The sequence below is a fragment of the Nicotiana tabacum genome, chromosome 5 (assembly GCF_000715075.1).
Source record: "Nicotiana tabacum cultivar K326 chromosome 5, ASM71507v2, whole genome shotgun sequence".
NCBI lineage: Eukaryota > Viridiplantae > Streptophyta > Magnoliopsida > Solanales > Solanaceae > Nicotiana > Nicotiana tabacum.
This window is the reverse complement of record NC_134084.1, coordinates 119296157-119311712: the sequence shown is the minus strand read 5'-3', so window position 1 is coordinate 119311712 and position 15556 is coordinate 119296157. Positions and strand designations below refer to the sequence as shown.

The window sequence follows — 15556 nt, the reverse complement described above, 5'->3', positions numbered from 1 at the left end:
CAGCAAAATTGTAATCTAAAAACATCTAAACAAGCACTTCGGGGAAAGCTTCCGGCCATACCGAGCCCCCAAAAGTTTCACACAAAATTTCCATCAAGAACAAGTCTTGTTCGAAACTTCTAACATGACCTTATTACTATGTTTTATCCCATGCTAAGGCATTTGAAATCTTTGCAATCATAAAGAGGAATCCAAAAGAAACGAACTCAAAAATTGCCAAAGGGAAAAAAGCCTTATATACATTCCAATAAAAGTCATTATAAAGGTTAATGATAACGGCCGCAACAAAATGAACAAAATGCAAAAACAAAGAAAAATCCCTAAGGCACCTAGTCCCGATCTTCACCAGGACCCGCCTCATCACCGGAGCCGGCAAAGTCTTCTCCATCCTTGGGTTTGCCGGAGCCCATAGAGCATCCGTCACCCTCGGGGTCAGCCAGCTTCTTGGCCTCGTCCTCGATCCTTCTCGCATCTTCGATCTCGGTCGAGAGGTCGACACCCCGGGCGTGGACCTCCTCGAGAGCCTCCCTTATGGACTGCCACTTCACATATTCAACAGTAAGTTTCAGGTGGTCCTGAGCTGCCTCGGCATTGGCCTTGTACTAGTCCACGATTTCTTCAACATCAGCCCTGGTTATTTCTGACACAGACCTTGCTATTTCGAGCTCCTTTCCAAGGGCATCCTATTCAGCAATGCCCGAGCCCAGTTGAGACAGAAGTTCTTCGATTTGTCAGGCCCGTGCTTGAGCATTCTCCTTCGCCATTCAGAGTTGGACCTCTGCCGATGCTAGTTGCTCCCAGGCGGTTTTTTTCGAAGCCAGTCGGCCCATTTTTCCTTTCCACTCTTCGGCCATGGCCTTGACCTCGTTCATCTCGTCTTGGAGTTGGTTGACCCTGTCAACCTTCTGCTAGACCTGCGAGGTTTGGCCATTAGTTGCCATGGCTAACTCATAATTGCTAGCTTAAAAAATCTTTACCTGTTCCACCAGGTCGGCATGCCCCTTCTGAGCCGCATCTAACTCATCCTGAAGGCTCGTGACAGTTTCTTCGTGTTACTCGCTAAGAAGATTATACGAGTCCTATTCTTGGCGAGCTCCCTGACCTTGGCCTCGAGGTTAATCTCAGCCCGGTACCTAAGAAAACTTTCATGGTGAAGAACCGAGGCCTGCAAAAAGATAAAAAAGAAAAGACATGAGTAACATTAAGAACTTAGTTAGAACACGAAAAAGCATAATGGAACCTTACCCGATTCAGCGCCTGCTGCGCTTCTTTGAACAGACATGGAACTCCCACATCGTTCATCTTCGCCTGGTCTTCTTTGGTTACTAGGAACTGGAGATATCTCGCTATTCCAACAGGGCGGGAAAAAACCTATGCATCCTCCGGGACGATGATGATTATTGACCGCTTATGGCCGGGATCTGCACTTGGGGAGGGAAGCCTAATGATACTTATCCTGGAAAGAGATCTTACCATGAGAAAGGGCCTCCCAACAGCCCTGCGAGAGATCATGCTATGAACGCTCAGAATAGGTCATCTGTGAGAAAATGCCCTTGATCCACTCCTTGAGCCGCGTTTGGGACTCAAGCATGGGCTGTACCACAACAACTACCGATGAGAAAAAAGGAGATAAAATATAAAATCGACATCTAAAAGAAAGTATGCTTACATGATACATTCCACTTCTAGAGGAATGGCCTAAATTTGGCAAGGATCAAATCTGTGGTCCTCACCCAGACAAAGCGTCCATGCTAGCCTCGGTCCTCGTCGATGCTTGAAAATGGGGCTTTGCTAGCCCAGCATATGAGCTTTATCATTCCCCCCCGGAAAATTCAGGGACTGTACAGGTAGAGTAGATGATCGATGGTGAAAAAACAAGAGTCAATTTTGTTCACAAAGAATTAAAGGAGGATTACGATCCTCCACATCGATGGGTGGATCTGACCGATACTTACTTCATACCTCCCACAGAATTCCAGAATAATCAGGTCCCCCAAGACTAGTATGAAGGGATAAGTGTAGACACTAAAATATCTCTCCACATGGGTAGTAATGTCGCTATCAGGCCCGGGGATGACTATGTCTTATTTGCCTAGCCAGTGTCCTTTCGAACCACAGGGAGGATGGCTTTGGTGATGGAGCAGATGTACCTAGATAGCGCCTCGCATCGGCCTTGCACCGATGAGGGCTTTTCAACCTTAAAATCATCCACGATCGAACACCCCCAAGGATAAACATTTTCAAGGGAGGCTCGGCAGCCGGTTCATTGATCACTGCGCCCGAAACGTTCCTCTAGAGGACAACCACATCAGGAGAGGGCGCCTCGGCTTCGGTGGTCGGCTGCGAAGAGGATGAAGCAACTTTTTAGGGAACAAATTTGGATATTTTTGCCATTGTTATATAGGAAAAGGTTTAGAAAATGTGAAGAATGGTTGGGTAAGAGCTTTGCTGAGAGAGTCAAGTGCGACGATTTGGGTAAAAAATAAATAAAAACTTGCAATTTGTTGAGAAATCTTGATGAACGAAGGTAAAATGTTGGACTATGAGGGAAGGCAGTAGTATTCTAATGGTTCGAAGGTAGAATCTTGGTCAAGAGGTAAAAATGAATGAAGGAAGGAGTATTTACAAGGGCTTTGCACCGTTTCGTGCACAGGGATGACCTGCCAATGGTGGACACGCATTTTAAGTCATTATGACGGGACTGAAGGGACATTTCTGTTATGGTGTATTGAAGAAGGAATCGAAGTGCTCATGTCATTTCTCGTCATGAACTTGGTCTGATCCGAATCCTAAAGGCCTCAAAGAGCATAGTCAGGCAATCAAGAATGGACAACAAAAAGTTGCGATATCTATGACCAGCCGGATATCACGGCGTGGATCTCGACACATATCGGCAGAAATCCAGCGATTGGTTAAACGAGAGATTTTTACCTTTTATAGAATTGTACTTAAAGTAGAACTTGACTGTTCATTCAACACACTGTAATACGTACATCAAGGCAATATACTTTTATTTACTCTGTTATTCAAAGCTCTTATTCTTGTTCATCAGTGCTTAGTTATTGTAAGTCCGGGATCGAGGACATGCAATTCATTAAGGTTATCATTGAAGTCCGAAATCACCCCGTTAAGTGGTTTGATAATCTATTACGTCTTTTATCTGTTTAATCTAACACAATATATTATTTGTATCGAATTAACCCGCATATCCTTCAAACCACATAAAAAATCAATTGTTATCATTTTTTAGGGTAAACAGTTTGATTCAATACAACGGACTTTCACCATTTCACTTTAATATTGGGATTTTTTTCTTGTACAAACTAAGAAGACGCCATGATTGTGAGGTGAGAGAAGCGAGCTTCATGATCTAGATTTTGGTTTGAGACGCTACAATTTGGTGGCTGAGCATAGAGAGACTCTAGCTTCAAATCATATAATAGATCAAATCCTGATCAGGAGTATTCTCACTTTAATATGTCTTACGTAGCATGAACCTAAATTAATTAAAACTCCGATGCGGATATCCGAACCTGAGTGGAAACAAAGGTAAAAATTAAAGAAGGGTATCATCCACCCATGTGGCCACGACCAAAAGATGTTGTGAGACGATAGTAATGTTTGTGAATTAGAAATAGTCTGAAGCCTTAGAATCTCTTTATGATATTTTGCAAATTAGGTCTTAAGTTTAGTTTATGTCAATAGAGTCCTTTATTATTTAGTTTTCCGTCCCTCCAAGTGGCCACTGCTTTATTTGCCATATGTCTAGGTTGTTAAAGAATCTTGTCTTATTTATCTCTGCGTAATTCCATTTGGAATATTATGCTGAATGAAACAATCCTTATATTTTCTTCTTATTTGTCTTCTTCTTTGATTTTATTCTTTTCGTCAGTAGCCATTGTTACATATTGGTATCAGAGAGGTGACATTCCGACGTCCTGTTCCAGTGATTGTGGACAAACAACAAGGTAAAGCATCTGAGGATGCTAACGATTGGAAGAAGTTTGAATCGTAGATGAAGGCCTATATGTTAGATACACAAAAAAGAATAGCTCAAATGGAGGAGCTTCAAGTTCGATGTGATGCCGAAGTTGCTCGAAGAGAAGAGGAAAGTAACTAGAAGATCGAACTTTTGTTATCACAACTCGAGTGGGAACGACAAGCTGAGTCTTTCATCAATACTCTGGCACATGCCTTGTTGTTACAAGGTGGTTCATCTTCAAAAATGGGTGAGTCTTCTGTGGGGTGTAATCTTTGCTCTTCTGCTTCTTCATTTACTCCTTCAACCACTAATATTTCATTTCCCCAAGCTGGTAGGGCTATGAAATTTACTCCAGCTCCCTTCAATCCTCAAAATACTACCATATTACCACCACCACCCTCTTTTTATCCAAGTATTACCAACTTTCTACTACTTCTTTTTATTTTAATTCTATGAATACTACACCTGTTAACACTAACAGTGTTAACAATTCCATTATGCCTACTAGTCTCCACACCACCCCTGTTTCTTATACCAACACCATGCCTACTTCAATGGTTTTACCCATTTCTCTTCCTTCATATCAACCCATTTATTTCACATCCAGACCAGCCCTAACTCTGAACCAACACAACACAATATCCTCTTTTGGTTGACCTTCTAGATTTCAAATGCCTGCTTTGGGTCCAACTCTCATTCAAACACCTGCAAACACACACAATCTGGTTAATTTTCCAAAAGCCAAGTTAACCTTTCCAGAATTTGACACCAACAACTCACGGGGATGGATTAGAAGGTTTGACAAATTTTTTGAACTATACCAGGTTCCTTCTGACCTTAAAATGCAGTATGTTGCAATGCATGTTAAGGATAAACTTGATACATGGTTTGATGCTTATATGATGGATCATGGTGGAAATGTTTCGTGAGAGTTGTTCTGCTTAGATGTGTGTCGGAGGTATAGTAACATTAGACCAATGGATGTGGTAGTGGAATTTAATTGATTAGAGCAAAAGGGTGACGTGGATAGCTATCAGGTGAAGATTGAAGAGTTGCGGTATTACTTGTTATTAGTAAATACAACTCTTAATTAACCCTATTTTGTTTCATGTTTTGTGGGTGGTCTTAAAGCTGATTTAAAATCAATGGTGAGAGCTTCTAACCCTCTAACATTAATGGATGCTTTGGAGGTTGCAAAATTGCATGAAGAGACCTTATCTGCTATCTATAAAAACCTTCAGCCTAGATACATAGTTACCTATCCCAGATTCACTCTAAATTCTCCCAACTCAGTACCATCAAATGCTAAAACCATACTAACCTTTCCCAATCCTACAACTCAGAAACTATTGACCAATGGGCCTACAAAGCAGACTGTTCCCAAGAATATGTCATTAGATGTATTGAGACAACATAATATTTGTTTTAAATGTCATGAACGATATTACCCAGGGCATCAATGCAAGCCCAAGTCATTAAAACTGATGACCGGTGAGTATGAAAAAGGAGAAAATTCAGGTGCAGCTCAAGTTGTTGACGAGGCCCAAGAGGAAAGTCCAGTAGTGGAAGAGGGTGCAGAAGTAACAGCTGAAGTTTCTTTGAATATCTTAATGGGCTTAAACTCTTTGGATTCTTCACCATCTACAATTAAAATTTTGGGTCGGGTCAAAAGAATTCCACTTGTCATTTTAATAGATTGTGGATCAACTCACAGTTTCATTGATCCAAATGTACCAAAGAAATTGGGCTTACTGGGAGAACCTATGAAGAGGGCTATGCATGTTAATGTAGCCAGTAGGTATGAAATGGTTTATACTTATTTAAATCCTAGCTTTGTTTGGGAGATGAATGATATTCCATTTACTTTTAATTTGCATTGGCTAAAGGTCCCTGGTTGCGACATAATCTAGGGAATGGATTGGATAGATTCGGTTGCTCCAGTGTTGTTAAATATCAATCCTCGTAGTATTTCATTCATGATGGGAGATAGTGTGGTGACCTTGTTTGGGAGTTAAGAGGCTACTCAGATATCATCCACCAATGCCAAGGCAATGATGAAATTGTTACAAGGAAATTATTGTAGCTTTGTGGCTCAGGCCCAACTGAATGCATCAGAGGGTACAATCATTACAGTGGACATTCCAACCTAGCTTGAATAGATATTATCCAGTTACATGGATTTATTTAGTGAGCCTAAAGGGTTGCCTCCTAGTCGTGACTGTGATTACACTATTGAACTAATTCCTGGTGCTAAAGCAGTAAATCAAAGGCCATATCGCTACTCTTATGAGCAGAAAAATGTCATTGAGAAATTTGTTCAAGAGATGCTACAAACTAGCACTGTAGTTCCCAGTTCATACCCCTTTGCTTCACCAGTTATATTGGTGAAAAAGAAAGATGCTTTTTGGCGGATGTGTGTGGATTACAGAAAATCGAATGACATTATAATGAAAAATAAATATCCAATTCCAGTTGTTGAAAATATACTGGATGAATTGGATGGAGCATATTTTTATTCTAAATTGGATTTATGATCAGGCTATTATCAGATTCGCATGAAAGTAGGGGATGAGTTCAAGACTGCTTTTCACACCCACCATGGATTTTGGCAGTTTCGTGTTATGCCCTTCGAGCTCACTAATGCCCCAGCAACATTTCAGGCACTTATGCATAAAAATTTTGGGCCTTATCTTAGAAAATTCATCTTGGTTTTCTTTGATGATATATTGGTCTATAGTTCCAATTTGACTGACCATATGGCCCATCTTAAGATGTTTTTGAGCTATTACGGGCTAATCAAGTATTTGAAAAACGCTCCAAGTGCATTTTTGGTCAGGCCCAAATTGAGTATTTAGGACATATTATCTCGGGTGAAGGGGTCAACACTGATGACTCAAAAATAGAAGCCATGCTTAATTGGTCCAGGCCCAACAGTGTAAAAGCTCTTAGAGGTTTTTTGGGACTGACTGGTTATTATAGAAGGTTTATCAAGCATTTTGCTTTGATTAGTCATCCTCTTATCAACCTGCTGAAAAGGGGAGCCTTTCTATGGACAAATGAAGAAACACAAGTATTTGAAATTTTGAAACAAGCTATGATCCAGGCCCCTATTTTGGCACTACCCGACTTTTCCAAGTCTTTTATAGTGGAGGCCGATGCATGTGGATCAAGAGTTAGGGTAGTGTTAATGCAAGAAGGTAGGCCCTTGGCCTTTCTTAGTCAAGCCTTGTGCCCAAATCATCTTGGGCTCTCCACTTATGAAAAGGAGCTGATTGCATTGTTGTTGGCTATTGAAAAATAGAGGCACTACTTGCAGTCGGCCCACTTCATTATCAAAACTAATCATTTCAGTTTAAAGTTCTTAAAGGACCAAAGAATGACTACCTACTTACAACACAAAGGCCTAACTAAGTTGTTGGGTCTTAGTTACGAGATATAGTATAAAAAGGGGGTAGAAAATGTGACTGCAGATGCTCTATCTCGACTATTTGAAGAAGAGGCTAAATGCAAGGTAATATTAGTAGTGCAACCAACATGGATGCAAGAAGTTTTAAGCAGCTACGAAAAGGGCATTGAAATGGATAAAGTGTTGTCTCAACTACTACCGGATGCTAATGCAGTACCAAATGTGACCCTACAACAAGGCCTTTTAAAGCACAAAGGCCAAATATGGATTGGCAGCAGTGGGAAACCGATGTGTCAATTGGTAGAAGTTATGCACATAACTACTTGGGGAGGACATTCAGGTGTCCATGCTCCTCAGCAAAGACTCAAGTCTTTATTCTACTCGCCCAAAATCAATGAGGATGTTAAAAGGCTAGTCTCTGAATGTGATATATGTTAGAGAAACAAAGGAGAAAATGTGGCTTATCCAGGGCTTCTTCAGCCCTTACCAATTCCTTCAAGGGCGTGGGATCATATTACGATGAATTTCGTTGAAGGACTGCCTAAGTTAAATGGTAAAGAGGTAATCTTTATAGTTGTGGATCGCTTTACTAAGTATGCTCATTTTTAGCATTATCCCACCCATATACAGCACCACAAGTAGCACAAGTTTTCTTGGATCTCATTTACAAGTTACATGGAAGTACAGTTTCAATTGTTTATGATAGAGATCCGGCATTTACATGTTTGTTTTGAAAGGAATTGTTTAAGGGAATGGGAGTGAAACTAAGGCAGAGTACAACATATCATCCACAGACGGATGGTCAAACAACAAGGTTGAATAGATGCTTGGAATGTTACCTTCGTTGTATGACAGTTCATAAACCTGTGAATTGGAGCAAATGGTTGAGCTTAGCGGAATTCTGGTACAACTCGACTTACCACTCAGCTATTAAGGCACTTTATCGCTATGATCCTCCCCTGCCAACATTTGAACTTATTGCTTAGTCTCGGGTGAATTCAGTGGATGAAGTGTTAAAAGAAAGACAAGTGATTGGTCGAGTGTTGCAGGAAAATCTGAAGAAAGCACAAGAAAGGATGAAACTTTATGTATATTCTAAAAGAACTGAGAGGGCTTTTGAGGAAGGAGAATGGGTATACCTCAAACTGCAACTATATCGACTGGCGTCGGTAGCAAGACGGAAAAATCTGAAGTTAGCATCAAAGTACTACGGGTCTTATCAGATTTTGGAAAAAATTGGCCAAATAGCATATAAATTGAAGTTGCCACCCGGATCAAAAATTCACCCGGTGTTTCATGTTTCGCAATTGAAGAAGAAAGTGGGTAATCAAGTGGTAGCTATGATTGATCCTCCAATTTGCAATAACGAGGGCCAAATTCCCGTGGAACTGGTGGCGATTTTGGATCGGAGGTTAAGAAAAGGAACAAGGCAGTGACAGAAGTTCTGGTACAGTGGGCTAATCTTTCTCCTGAAGAGGCTACGTGGGAAGATTACGGATTCCTTCATTCTTAGTTTCCTAAATTTGATGATGCATAACCTTGACTTTACTGTTAAGGATCTTCAATGGGGGATGGGATTGTTGTGAGACGATGCTAATGTTTCTGAATTGGAAATAGTCTGAAGTCTTAGAATCTCTTTATGATATTTTGCAAATTAGGTCTTAAGTTTAATTTATGTCAATAAAGTCCTTTATTGCTTAGTTTTCAGTCCCTTCAAGTGGCCACTGCTTTATTTGTCACCTGTCTAGGTTGTTAAAGAATCTTGTCTTATTTATCTCTGCGTAATTCCATTTGGAATATTATGCTGAATGAAACAATCCTTATCTTTTCTTCTTATTTGTCTTCTTCTTTGCTTTTATTCTTTTCGTCAATAGCTGTTGTTACAAAAGAAGAGGAAAGAAAAGTCACATCAAACCCTAGACTATCATCATCTTAATTTGTTATATATTTGTTCTCACTTTTTTTCTCAGCCAAGTACCATTCAAATCTCAAAACCATGAATATGTAACAATTGGAGAATTTGGTCGGCTTTATAATGGTTAATGAACGAGGTCGAAGAATATGGTTTTCATAATGATTTTGGAAACCTATGGAACTTCAGGAAATTATAGTGTGTAAACCTGAAGAGTATCGAGCTATTAATATTGCTGCTTCAAAAAATATTCATAAAGAAGCTGAAAGAAGACGAAGGGAGAGGATCAACTCTCATCTTAATAAACTCAGAACCCTTCTCCCTTGTAGGTCTACGGTTAATTTTTACTCTCTTTCTTTCGCTACTGTTGTTTGTTACATCCCTTTCTGTAAGATATGGCCTAAATTTGTCCATAGCAAACTAGGAGCCAAAGTATTCAAACTTGGAGTCAAAGAACTCTAGCTTGGAGCCAAAGAATAAAAATATTTTCTTTTACTCTTTTTTCTTTACTTGGGGACCAAGAACTTTGCCTTATAAATATTGGCCATTTTACTTCATTTGAATCATCCCATATTTTGATTAGAAACTCATTTTGAGTATTCGTGTAATAGAGAGTTTTATTATATTCCATAGTGTTAGTGTTAGGAAACACATTGAGTGAACCTCTTCTTTGTGAGTGATTGTAGCGAGGTTATTCTCTTCGAATATATTTTGGGATAATTAGAGTTTCATCTCTAATTTTGTACTTTTTTTGTGTGCCGATTGTTATAGTGAAATTGCTCCTCTCTACTTGTAGATGTAGGTCACCTTGACCGAACCACGTTAAATTTGTGCCTCCTTTATATGCTTTAATTGCCGTTATTATCAACTTGCATTGTATTTGTTATTGTCATTATAACGTTGTTTGACTGAATTCTGCACTATCCGGATTCCCGAACCTAACATTTTCGTTTGTCATATCTGTAAAAGTAAGATTAAGGGTGTGTTTGGTATGAAGGAAAATATTTTCCAATTTTTTCATGTTTTGTTGGTTTAAATGTTTTGGAAACATTTTACTTATGAACTCATTTTCCTCCAATTTCCTTATCAAGAGAAGGGAAAATATTTTCCAAAACTCCTTATCAACCTTCCCCACCCTCACCAACACACCCCACCCCCTCTCTCCAATTTTTCTTTTTTAAAAATTTCAGTTTTTTCCGTTATCACCCGCCCAATTACCCCTCTACCCCACCCCATCGCCTCCCGCAATTTTATTTTAATTTTTTTTTACCTTAATTTTTTTTTTTGCAATTTCAAATTTTTATTTTTTCGTTTTTCTGCACCACCCACCCCATCCCCCACCTGCCCCCCCCCCCTCCCCCTACCCGCACAAAAAAAAGTTTCTTTTACTATTTTGTTTTGTAATTTAAATTTCTGTTTTTTTCGTTTTACTGTCAACCCCCCCTTCCAAAAAAAAATAGTTTTTTAATATATTTTTCAGTTTTAATTTTTTTATTTATCAGTTTAAAGGTTCAAAATTTTACAAGTTCCAAAATTATGAATTCGGAGGTTTATGTGTTTGGAAGTTTACGGGTCTAGAAATTATAAAGTATACGGGTTCGAAATTCCGCGGTTTCGAAAGTTTAGGGGTTCGAAAGTTTATGAAATTTGGGGGTTCGAAAGGTGTTGGTTTGAAAGTTTATGGCTTTGTGTTTATTATATCTAAATTATTTATGAATACTCTTGAGAAGTCATTTTCCTTAATTTGTGTACCAAACAACGGAAAATGAATAAGATTACTAGTTGTTTTCCAAGAAAATATTTTCTTGGAAAACATTTTCCACAGAAATTTTTTTCCGTTATACCAAACACACCCTAAATGTTTTCTTTTTATATTAACTCCGTACGCTTATCTTGTTGAATAAAATGGTGTGTTGATAAACTAGAATTCTGTGTTTCTCTTTTGGGAAAAAGACCAAATTTGTACCTCGACTTTGATAAATTGTTCACGTTTGTACCTCGTTCTACTTTCCGTTTAAATATGTCCCTACCGTTAACAAAGTAAATAAAATCGTCCATAACCTTAACAGATTTCCAGCGTGGCAATGTGACCCCTCAATTAATTTGCTAACTGGACAAATATCAACCCAAATTAAAAGACCCATATTTGACCCAACTATCACAAATGAATAGGTTAAAATTTGGAAACAAATCGACGATGACAATGAAGAGGTCTCTAACAAAAGGATACAAAAAAGATGATTTTTCCCTATCAATAGTGCTGGTTTCTCCATTTGAATTTATAACTGGATTCTAACGGATCACAGATCGGATTTCCGACCAAACTCCGATGGGTTTCTTCATTGCTGGTAAGATAGTGAATGGAGAATCGTCGAAGCTTCTTCCGACCAAACTCCGATGAGTTTCTTCGCAGATGGTTCTTGACCATGCTTGAACATGTCTCGCTTAAATGGGCTTGAATATGAAACCAAAAAGGAGGAAATGGGTAAGATGAGCATAAGGAGAGAGAATAAGTTGCATCCAATTTGAGCATACTAGAAGATTTTGAGATTTGAGAACAGTAAAAAAGAGAAGAAACGATAAAAAGGGGTGGAAGGGATATGGCAGGTCGATCTGAAAAATAGTCGACATTCCGGCGAGATTTGAAGATTTCCAAATCCTTTTTTCTCGACTGATAATATGTGTTTACCTTGAAAATGATAATTGCAATTAGATTTGATTTTACGGTTATAAAAATATGTGATTTATTTTTATGCTAGTTCTTATGCAATAGATGCTAAGTGTGAGCTAGGAAAGTAAAATAAGAGTAAGTGGATAGTATGCTATACAAACCAAATGGTCGTGAGATGAGGTCTCGAGCCGGCCTACGCTGGGCCTCGAGGTCGAGCTAAGGTTCTTGACTGGGGCTGATCGATGAAGGACTAACAGTCCTAAGGGCCTTGTTGATGGCTCTTTATGATCAATGATGAGTAATAAATGACGAACAATCAATGAGAATATCATATGTGCAATAAATGACAAGGGTCCCCTTTATATAGAAGGGGAGAATCCAAACATGGTACATGTATATTTATTACAAAGAAACGTAGTTGGTACAACTACTTAATGTCCGGTACAGACTCGTACTATTTTTGCAGGCGTTGGCAGTTTTGTCCACGTGCCTTTGGGAATTTCCCTCTTGCCCATGATATTCACCGATTTGTGTTGCCCCTGGGTCGAGCGTAGGTAACCCTCAGGGTCGAACTTCGAATCGCGCCTCGAACCTTCTGGAGACGGGCTAAGGAATGCCCTAACGATTATAAAACCGGACTCTCTGATTTTAGCCATGTACAATATGCTATTCAATGTGTATTTAGATTTCAATTTATTACGGAATCTTCTAAATTTTTCAAATTGATTTTTTTTTTCTACTCAAAATATTTTCTTTTTGATAAAATTTTCAGTTGGTTACCTTATCACGAGCCATAATTTCCTGGCCATAAACGAAAAAGAAAAAAGAATGAAGAAACAAGAATTGGAAAAGAAAAAACGGGGAAGAAGAAAAGTTGTGGTTGAATACTCGAATTAAGAGAGAGAGGTGGGACCCATAAGGTAGTTGGATAGTTGGGTCAAAGAAATGGGCATGGGTCTTTTGAAATTTGGGTTGATATTTGTCCAGTTGGCAAATTAATTGAGGGGTCCCATTGACACGTTGGGGAGGGGTTCCATTGCTACTTTGGAGATCTGTTAGGGTTAGGGACAATTTTATCTACTTTGCTAACGGTAGGGACATATTTAAACGAAAAGTATAACGAAGTATAAACGTGAACAATTTATCAAAGTAAAGGTACGAATTTGGCCTTCTTCCCTTCTTTTTTCTTTTTCCTTCTTTGTGAAAAGAGTATTCATTTCCTTTTTTAGTTTATATTTTTGTTCATAGTGAAAAATGTATAAGATAAATTTACCTTCTATTTTGCATAAATTAATATAAGGATAGGACAGGAGGTAGATGACGGCCTAAGAAGTATTGAGGAGAGGTGATCAGGCAAGATATGACATGGTGCAGAATTTCGAGGACATGACCCAAGGTCTGGAGGTCAAGAATTATGGTTGTAGGCTAAGATGTAGTCGAGCTTTTTTTTCTTCGTACCAAGGGTGCGACTAATTTGATAGGGTTGATCTTAGATGGCTAGTGGTTAAAGTTGTGTCCACGCTATTCTTCTATGTTTCATAACACCGGATCTTGATTACTGGTTATTGTTATTGTTTGTCATCTATTTTCTGGTTTTTATGATACTGTTATTATTTCTATGATTTCTGTTGACGGTACTGATTTATTGTCTCTTCTCATTTTCCGTCTCCTTGAGCGGAGGGTCTATCCGAAATGACCTCTCTGTCCTATCGGGGTAGGGGTAAGATCTGCATATACACTATCCTCCCTAGACTCCACTTGTGAGATTTTAAATGAAAACTTTAGTAAAAAAAGGCAGTAACCTATGAATAACTTCTTGTGATGTATTAGCTCAATTTTTCTTGGTACTCGATTATGATTTTGGAGCTGTGCTATCGCAGCATGCTGAGTCTGCAACATTTCAAATATCATTCGAAGGCTAATCCCTCATTCTTCACTGCTCTGTGCATTCTGATCGGCTGCTCGAGCATCTCTGCGGATGCTATTTTCAGGGTCGAAGCCCAGATTCCCATTAATAGTGTAAAAAATGAAAACTTTTGATTCGTTATTACACTGGATTCTAGGCCTAGGGTTCATAATTATTCATGGTATTGGGAAAGTTGTTTCACTTTTTCTTGAAAGGAAACTTTAGTGTCGACCAAGATTTCTCTTTCATTAGGTATCATTAATTTTTCTTTTCCTTTTTCTCCTTTTTGACTGAATATTTCGTTTTGCACAGATAGATAGAGCTTCTTTGTTGGCAAAGGTTGTTCAACGTGTGAGTGACCTAAAAAAACAAACCTCAGAAATCATGCAATGTGAAACAACCTTACTCCCTTCGGAAAATGATGAAATCACTGTGCTCTCAAATGATAGTTCTTGTGTCCTAGGCATCGACCCTGAAAATAGCGTCCGCAAAGATGTCCGAGCATCCGATCAAAACGCACAGAGCGGTGAAGAAGGCGAGACTAGCGTTCAAATGATATTTTAAATGTTGCAGACTCAACATCCTGTGATAGTATAACTCCAAAATTAGAATTGAGCACCAAGCAGAATTGAGCCGATACATCACAAGACGTTATTCATAGGTCAAACCTGTACCAGAGAAATCGAACGACAATGGATCGGGAAATGACTCTGCCATTATCAATATATTCTCGAGTAGCTCACTAAATGGATCGAATCAGAGGAAAAGAAAATCAAGGTTAATGAACAAAAGGTAGAAATGTACAACTCACAGGTTGACCAAATACCGGGAGCACCCCCGATTCTAAAGGGTTTGTATTCGAAGAAGTTTGTACAGAAGCCTTTCCCTCCAAGTGTGGCTCCGAAGCCCTTTCTGAAGAAACTTCGTATGCCAAAAATTCTCAAATACAATGGGACCACCGACCCTAATGAGGACGTTACTTCTTATACATGCGCAATAAAGGGGAATGATTTAGAAGGCGATGAAATCGAATCCGTTCTATTGAAAAAGTTTTGAGAGACTTTATCAAAAGGGGCAATGATATGGTACCACAATTTGCCGCCCAATTCCATCGATTCCTTTGCGATGCTTGCTAATTCATTCGTAAAGGCACATGCCAGAGCAATAAAGGTTGCGACTTTGAAGTCGGACCTCTTCAAAGTGAGACAAAAAGACAATGAAATGCTAAGGGAATTCGTATCTCGGTTACAGATGGAACGCATGGACCTAACCACGGTCACCGATGATTGGGCTATCCAAGCCTTCACTCAAGGTTCGAATGAGCGAAGTTTGATAGCATCACGACAACTAAAACAGAATTTGAGTGAATATCCAGCTGTGACCTGGGCCGATGTATATAATCGATACCAGTCAAAGATTAGGGTCGAGGATGATCAATTGGGAACCCCCTCTGGTTCCGTTTATTCAAACAGGCCTGTCGGCAGAATTTAAAAGGACATCGATAGAGAACATCGATCGAACAGATATCGGTACCAACCATACAACGCAAATCGCAAAAATACAGGCCCAGGATGAAATCCCATTCAAAATGATTGAATGAATGATCGAGGACAAAGCTCCCAATGGATCATGAGTAAAAGTGGCTTCGATAAACATGTTGAGCCCACAGAAGCACAACG

At 39.2% G+C, this 15556-nt stretch overlaps 1 long non-coding RNA gene across 1 annotated transcript; it reads right to left on the bottom strand.

Annotated features, from left to right (window-relative positions):
- Positions 1 to 236: 236 nt before the first annotated feature.
- Positions 237 to 9006, bottom strand: LOC107778079 (uncharacterized). The gene is made up of 6 exons (XR_001646320.2): positions 8528 to 9006; positions 8228 to 8347; positions 1670 to 4687; positions 1246 to 1594; positions 978 to 1165; positions 237 to 914 (listed from the first exon to the last, which is right to left on the bottom strand). It is a non-coding gene; the product is annotated as an uncharacterized LOC107778079 (long non-coding RNA).
- Between the last annotated feature and the right edge of the window lie 6550 nt (positions 9007 to 15556).